Raw genomic sequence first — 9,007 nt, 5'->3', positions numbered from 1 at the left:
GGTATCTGTGGAGATCAAAGGGGGAGGCCTATGTTCAGCAGTGGACGTCCTATGCACGAGATGATGATGATGATAATATTATAAAGCTGAACAGTTTGTTTGTTTGAAGGCGCAAATCTCAGGAACTAAGGGATCAATTTGAAAAAATCTTCCAGTGTCAGTCTTTTTTCTTAAAGTGTCAGAGCCCATTTATCCGGATGCTCGGAGTAGTTTTGGGTAAAACTGCTCCAAAACTGAACCAGTCGTGTAACTTAGAACTCAGTAAAACTGGGCAAAAAAATCAAAGAAGTATTTTCAAAAAATACCCATTATAAACAAACTTACAAACGTTATCTGTTTACAATATCGCTTATGACCACAAACTTATTTAATATAGCTTACCCAGCGACCTGATTCTCATCAAATAGTTATTTTAACCTTCACTTATTAAACTTAAAGTTTTAACGTACATTTTATTAAGTCATTACAACATGCTAACATATTAATTACATCACCATCTGTCGAGCCATTTCACGTCTCATCTCCCGAGCCTTTTCCCAACTATGTTAGGGTCGGCTTCCAGTCTAACCGTATGCAGCTGAGTACCAGTGTGCTACAAGGAGCGACTGCCTATCTGAGCTCCTCAACCCGGTTACCCGGGCAACCCAATACACCTTGGTAAGAATGGTTGTCAGACTTACTGGCTTCTGACTACCCGTAACGACTGCCAAAGATGTTCAAATGACAGCCGGGACCCTCGGCTTATTTAGTTTTAAAAGAAACTATAATGTGCCGTTATCACTTAAAATAACTAAAACCTTGATTTTTGTTGGTTTGTTTATCACAAGCATATGCTAATAAGTACAAAAAGGCTGAGACTTAAATATCAAAATTGGATAATCTTAAAAAGAGAGCAAACTAAATGTATTTTTAGTTATATATGTAAAGGTTAAGTTCGTAATAATATCGGAACGAAATTAAAGGTCAGTTTTATGAGCGACCTTTAGAACATTTTGTTACAATTTCGCAATGATGACAGCATAGCTTAGCATCATACTTGTTTTTATGTAGAAGTACTAGCTATGACCTGCGGTTTCACCCGCGTCCTGAGGGAACTATAAACTGGATAAAGAGTATCTAGCATGTTATTCTTATTTACCTATTATTATCATAAAGCTTATGTGTTTCTTTATTTGCTCGATTCAACGTGCTTATTACAGAAACTGGTCACTGATCCCCTTCGTAAAAATCTTTCAGAGTTAGGTAGCCCATTCATCGATAAATGCCGTTTTATCCCGATATGCGAAGTAGTTCCTAAAGGACGCAGGTGAACAGTTTACCAAGCCATTAATCAATATTACTGCCAAGTTTCATCAAAATCCATCCCGCAGTTTAAGCGTGATAGAGAAAACACACGGTATATAAAGTATCTTCCTTGGAACTTTAGTGAAACCGCATGAAAACAGTACACAACATATCTGCACAAACATTTTTCAAAGCAACAAGCCTTATATTGTCGAATAACTTAGACACTCAAAATATTTAAATCCTCAATAATCACCAAAATGCCACAGGTGTGATTCGAACCCACGACCTCCGCTTCCATTGAACACAGGCACCTAATATGGCGTGCTAGCTAAACGCATTTGGTCACAGATTCATCAGGACATTGCGAACAAATAGTTTGAACTGCTATTAATATTAACTGACAGTGGTGTTAGTCATGGTTTTAATGGTGGGTTTAGATGGTACATTTTATTATATTTAAATAAAATAAATAAGATATTTTATTTACTTAAAAGTAGATAATATTTTGACATATTTATTATTTTAAGTAACATTCAGTACTTGGATAAGAAACTATGACTTTTCCCTGGCTCTAGAATTTCTATGTACATACCTAAATTTCATTTTAATAGTAACTCAATTTTTTATATTGATTTCTTTGAGTATATTTTAAAAATCAATCTAAAGCTACTTTTAATAGGTTATACTTGGCTTTGCTTCAAATTATATTTATTTATTCATATTCAATGATTGGAATATGGTAGTTGCACAATAATTATGTAATTTTATTAACTTTTTCAGCCCCAATTGTAAGGAAATTCGTAAAATTATGCAAGATGGAAGAAAGATAATCATCATCCTCCTGCCCTTATCCCAATTTTATTTGGGGTCGGCAGCATGTTTTCTCCTTCCATAATCTTATTCATACACCTCATTAAAAAGAAAGAAAAACGTTTTATTTACATTATCAAATTCTTCAAAATGTATAACTTTTAAAAGCTCCATCTAAACAAGTCATTACTCAAAGCTCTAAGCAATATAAATATACCGTCACGCTACAATGGAAGAGCAATTCATTCTGCATACTCACAGCATCCGGCTTCATCTGATAACATCACTCTATAGGTCACAGTAGGCCTATTTGTACTAAGGTCATAATATGACATGGTTTAACCTTTCTAGGCAAAGATTAGTGTGTATTATCTATACTTAATATAATAAAGAAAAAACATTTTTTGTCTGTATGTTTGTACCCCAAAGGCTCTGAAACTACTGAACTGATTTGAAAAATTCTTCCACTGTTGGAAAGCTACACTCTTCCCGAGTAACATAGGCTATATTTTATCCCGGTACGGGCAGTAGTTTCGACAGGGCACGGGTGAAACCGCGGGAAAACGGCTAGTAATATAATAAAGAGGGAATTTATTTTGTTTGTGGGTACAAAGGCTCCGAAACTACAGAACTCATTTGAAAAATTCTTTCACTGTTGGAAAGCTACACTCTTCCCGAGTAACATAGGCTATATTTTATCCCGGTACGGGCAGTAGTTTCGACAGGGCACGGGTGAAACCGCGGGAAAACGGCTAGTAATATAATAAAGAGGGAATATATTTTGTTTGTGGGTACAAAGGCTCCGAAACTACAGAACTCATTTGAAAAATTCTTTCACTGTTGGAAAGCTACACTCTTCCCGAGTAACATAGGCTATATTTTATCCCGGTATGGGCAGTATTTTCCACGGAACATACTCAGAGCATCCGGCTTCATCTGATAACATCACTCTATAGGTCACAATAGGCCTATTTGTACTAAGGTCAAAATATTACTTGGTTAACCTTTTTGGGTAACGATTAAGACTTTAGTGTCGTGGTGGCCTAGTGGGTAAAGAAACAACCTCTAAAGTATGAGAGTGTGGGTTCGACTCCAGTACCAATGCAACTTTGTTAGGTTTGTATGTACTTTCTAAGTATATCTTGGACACCAATGACTGTGTTTCGGAGGGCACGTTAAACTGTAGGTAGAAAACATTAGGTACCTACATATTATGGCAATTTATTGTATAAATAGTCTATCAGTTTCTGAGATCTGCACATTTAATCAAACATAGATACTCTTTAGTGTTGTAAAAGGTGTTAAAATAAATACAAAATAACTGTAAATTAATATTGTGATATTTTTGATAGATTGAAAGGTATTAAAATGATTTATTTAGTTGTAACTTATGGATATAATAACTGCATTGTAATAGTAGGTAAGGTATTGTGTTACAAAATAGTTATTTTATTTTTGTTTGCCTTTTTTTTCGAAAAAAGTCGTGGTGGCCTGTTGGGTAAAGTATTAACCTCTCGAATATGAGGGTGTGGGTTCCATTCCAGATCTGGCAAGTACCAATGCAACTTTTCTATGTTTATATGGTACTTTCTAAGTATGTCTTGGACACCAATGGCTGATAGAATGGTAAAGGAAAACATCTTGAGGAATCCTGGACTATAAAGTCTGAAATCACCAACCCGCATTGAGCAAGCGTGGTGATTAATGCTCAATCCTTCCCCGCGTGAGAGGAGGCCGCAGCCCAGCAGTACGACGATAAAAAGGCTGTAGCAGTAACAAGCAAAAATGGACTGCGGGATTGTTCGCGCGAGCTACCGCGGCGCTGGTACATAAAGGGCTTAAGAAGGAACATGGTGGAGTTTAGTCAGTAAGAGTCTGACACTCCCTCACGCTGCACACACCGGGATTTGAAATTAAAAGCTCCCTAAGACATTGACAACAAATATTAAGAAATATTCGTAATATTTTTGTACAAAATGACATTTGCAGACGGCCAAATCAAGGTGATTTTAGTCATTAATCATTTGTAAATACATACTTATTTCTTAGTGACTGTTTGTAAAGACCATATATTTTAAGTTATGACTTCGCTAACAGATTTAAGATAATGTTTTCAAATGATTCATCTAGTATTTAGCGAAATAAATATATAACACTACCTATATACAATTTACCGAAGTGTGAAATAATAAAAAGTCCATACATTTTATTACTCATTGTTGTAACTTTTTGGGTTTTTGTGTTTTTCTAAGTACTCTCCGGATTTAGACAAAATACTGAGTCATTTTTATGTAGTCTGCTAGTTAAAATAACTACAGTTGTCTAATTAAGATTTTTAACGTTTTAAACAATGAGAGGTTAATGACTTTAATTCATAGACAACATAAACGTCTGTTTTCTTAAAACAACTGTTTAACTATGAATTTTAAGCAATTGTTAGTAGTTTTAAACTGCTGTCATTTGAACATGTTTGGCAGTCGTTACGGGTAGACAGCAGCCAGAAAGTTTAACAACCAGTTTTATCAAAGGTTATTGGGTTGCCCGGGTAACTGGGTTGAGGAGGTCAGATAGGCAGTCGCTCCTTGTGGCACACTGGTACTCAGCTGCATCCGGTTAGACTGGAAGCCGATCCTAACATAGTTGGGAAAAGGCTAGGCAAATGATCTAGATTTTATGAAGCCATTTAGGAAAATATCATGTGTAGTCTCATGGTAAACCCATATTAATGTAAATAATAGCCCTACTTTTATAGATCGACGAGGTTAAGCTGAACTTACCGAGGTCAAAATATCGATGGGTGACCATTTTCGGTATATCGAAATATTGTAAAAAATTATAAATTGGTTATGATGCCATATAGTAACATAATCACGGTAGTTCAAATGTTAGCTATGAAATGACCACGTTTTTGACATTTAACTAATGGCCTAAAATACAGTATGTTTCTAATTCAGTCTTCCTCTTATCGAGTGAGCTGCAGGTTTAATCACCTAACAAGCCCTAGTGTCAGAGTTTTCTCAAATCCGCCTGACGGCCTCTGACGTGGAATTGTAACAACGACTGCTACTGAGTAGCATTCGGGGACGCCCAAGAAGATTGATTAATGCTTATACCTTCTCTGTGTGAGAAGAGGCCTTTTTTTTAACGACTTCAAAAATCATCAAATGACCCCTCCCGCTGTGGGTTAGCAGCGGTGAGGGAGTGTCAGACTCTTACTGACTAAAAACCGTCGTGTTCCGTCGTAGCCTTTTATGTGCCAGGGCCGCGGTAACTCGCGCGAACAACCCGCAGAATAAGAGGAAAAAATATTATTATCTACTTTTATGAACGAAAAAAATATGTTGCAATTTTCCCATAGAAAAGTAGAAGTGAAAATAAATAGAAAAACAACGCCTTGTAGAAAGATCTACATTTCAAAGAACTGTGTTAAAATGCTCATTTTTTAACTCCATTAAGAAAGATTATTATAATATAAATCGATACGATATTATACAACAATAGGAAAGAATGTCGCTTGTAAAATGGGAAAAAGGCAAATTAAAATAATTTCTGAAATAATTCAAATATATTCAAATATATAACCTACGGTGCACAAACTTGGTCTCTCACGGAGTGTCAGAAGTCCAAACTCAAGGTTTGCCAGAGAGCAATGGAGCGTAGCCTTTTAGGCATTAAACGGACGGATCGCATCCGGAATACCGTTATACGTTCCAGAACAGGAGTCGCTGATGTGGGCCGAAAGGCGGCAACACTGAAATGGAACTGGGCCGGACACGTCAGCCGTATGCATCCGGAAAGATGGGCCACTATTGTCACCCAGTGGACACCCCAGGATGGACACCGCAGGCGGGGTAGACCCCGGAAGAGATGGCGTGACGAACTGGACGCCTACTGTCGAGACTGGTGGACTCGATCGAAGGATCGAGAAGTGTGGAAGCGAGATGGGGAGGCCTTTGCCCAGCAGTGGGACATTATAGGCTAGTAATAAATAAATAATAAATAAATAAATAATAAAAATAATTTTCATTAGAAATGAGAATGTAGACAGTGTTTAAGAATAATAAAATATTTATAAGGTATGTCTAAAGTTTTAATATATTGGTTTATTAGAAAGATTTTGAATGACAAACTGCTCATCGGGCTTTCGGATATGACAACTCCACTTAGTACTTAAGTTTCTACCTTGGGCTTCTAACAAGGGTCTTTTAACTGTATAATGACCGATCAATTTATATTATCTAAAAATCCGCTAAATAAACAAATAAACCTTGAACTTTGAAAATAAAAACACATCTCTGAACTTTTTAAAATAGGTTGGTTCCTATTTCAACAAAAAATGGGTCGACACAGTCAGTCATTATCAACTCTGACTCAATTTCAAACTTGACCTACAACACAAACATCCGCCTAAGAAACATCTTAAGTATAACAATGAATCACACGTATTGGGAATTACCGAAATATTCCATTCAACATAGGTTGAGTTAAGCCTATTATATTTTTAGGGTTCCGTATCCAAAGGCGACCCTAATCTATACTAATATTATAAAGCTGAAGAGTTTGTTTGTTTGTTTGAACGCGCTAATCTCAAGAACTACTGGTCCGATTTGAAAAATTCAGTGTTAGATAGCCCATTTATCGAGGAAGGCTGTAGGCCAGGCATAGTTTTTATCCAAGTTCGTGCAGAGAGTTCCCACGCGGATGCGGGTGAAACCGCTGGCAGAAGCTAGTTACTAATAAACTGTAGGTCCCGGCTGTCATTTTAACATCTTTGGCAGTCGTTACAGGTAGTCAGAAGCCAGTAAGTCTGACACTAGTCTAACCAAGGGGTATCGGGTTGCCCGGGTAACTGGGTTGAGGAGTTCAGATATACAGTCGCCCCTTTTGGCACACTGGTACTCAGCTGAATCCGGTTAGACTGGAAGCCGACCCCAACATAGTTGGAAAAAGGCTCGGGAGATGATCTTTATCTGATTAAAAGTGACCTTTAGACAGTTAAATTTTCACATATGTTGTATTTCTATTGTCAGTATAACAATAAATACTGAAACCAATTAGTTAACAAAATATCCTTGCTGTCATGGATAAAACGTGTCATTTTTGCTCTTTTTATAAATAACCGGCTATTTTCCGCGGTTTCCGGGGTAACTACTGCCCGTACTGGAATAAAATATAGTCTATGTTACTCGGGAAGAGGGTAGCTTTCTAACAGTGAATGAATTTTTCACATCGGTTCAGGAGTTCCGAGCCTTTTTCAAGTCTTTTCAGTAGTGTCGAAACCTTTATTGGAGAAACTAACAAAAAAAATATTAGTTTTTTTTTAGTAAGTATATTAGTATAGAAGTATAGATGGTATACGGAACCCTTCTCACGCGAATCCGACTCACTCTTCTCCGGTTTTTTTTTCTAAATAGGTTTGCGAACTATTTCGGTAGAAACCACAACATTTTTGTACCCTGGTACGGATCTCGCGACAAGGTAGGTATTATCTGTCAAAACCACAGGATGATTCAAATATTGATTTTGTTGCTATGCCAATTTTGAGAATAGTTTTGTCACCAAAAAAATTGGCTAAGAATAATAAAATTGTGGTTTTATATGTTTATATATCACTTATTTTGTTTTATGTATTTAATAGTATATGTACCTACATAGTTACACATAGAGATCAGACAAAAAAAAAAATGGGTAGTACAAAGGCACAGCTTATTATTTGATAAGAAAATTCAATGGGAGAGTTAGAATGAAAAAGGTATATAGGTAGACTGTTTTTTTTTTTTTAATTTCAATATTATATGTAGGTACTTATGTCCTTTTATTTGCACTTAAACTATTTTAAACTATTTATTTACGAAAAAGGAAATATTAAAACTACATATGTTCTATGTATAAAAAAAATCAAAACTACATAGTTATGTAAGTAAAAATTACTTATGGTTTCTTTCAACTATCCTGTATTTGAGTGGCTGATTTTTCTTTTTTTAATTTTCTCATTAATTATTATATTTTATTGCCAGTATGAAATTCTTGATTTTTATGCAAGTGGGTTTTCACCACTCTGGAAAAATCCTTACTAATATTTTAAGAGCAAAAGTTAGTCTGTACGACGCGTTTTCACGACAAAACTACTCAACCAATTTAAATAATATTTGGTACATAGTTAGTCTATAACCTGTGAAAGAACATAAGGTACTTTTTATCCAGATACAGGAAGCAGTTCCCTCGAAATGCGGCTAGAACCGAACGAGCTATTAATAATAGAGCTACAGTTTTGAGTATTTTCTAAGAGTCGAAAGTAGTTAATCAAAATCAAAAACAATTTTCAACAGCTCGTGAGGGATTTGAACCCCCGACCACCTCTTTAAAAACATTTAATTGGGTGCTCTAACCGCTGAGCTAACGAGCCTACACTTGTATACAACCAAAATGTAATCACTATTCAACTCATGACATCATCTCACCATGACTAACAGGAATTTCCACCGTCAAACAAATTTCGACAGTATGCTCATTGGGATAGAGTCCAAAATCAAATGTATAGAAGCTGTTATATGCTTCAAATATATTGTATCTATACGTAATGTTATCTGACAGATACTAGAATGCTTTTGTTTTTATCAGGGTTCGTGTAAAAGTGAGTTTTCAATGGTACGGCACTGTGATGTAAACAAATGTATCTCGCGGTGTACTCGCTGTAGCAAACAGTAACACATTGCGCGCGAACATTACTAACATGTCCGCGACACTGTAACTTTTGTGTAAGAATTGTTTTGGTCGGATTTTTCCATAATGGTACTACAATTCGGTAGCGCAATTAGTTTCATCTTTGTCAACATTTAAAGTGAATAGTTTTTTGCAGAAACTTAGTCTTGTAGGTTACTCTAATAAATCCATTCGGTACTTTGAGTGT

This window comes from Helicoverpa armigera, chromosome 29, assembly GCF_030705265.1.
Source record: "Helicoverpa armigera isolate CAAS_96S chromosome 29, ASM3070526v1, whole genome shotgun sequence".
NCBI classification, from domain to species: Eukaryota; Metazoa; Arthropoda; class Insecta; order Lepidoptera; family Noctuidae; genus Helicoverpa; species Helicoverpa armigera.
The sequence above is the reverse complement of the archived record's forward strand: the minus strand, read 5'-3'. Positions refer to the sequence as shown.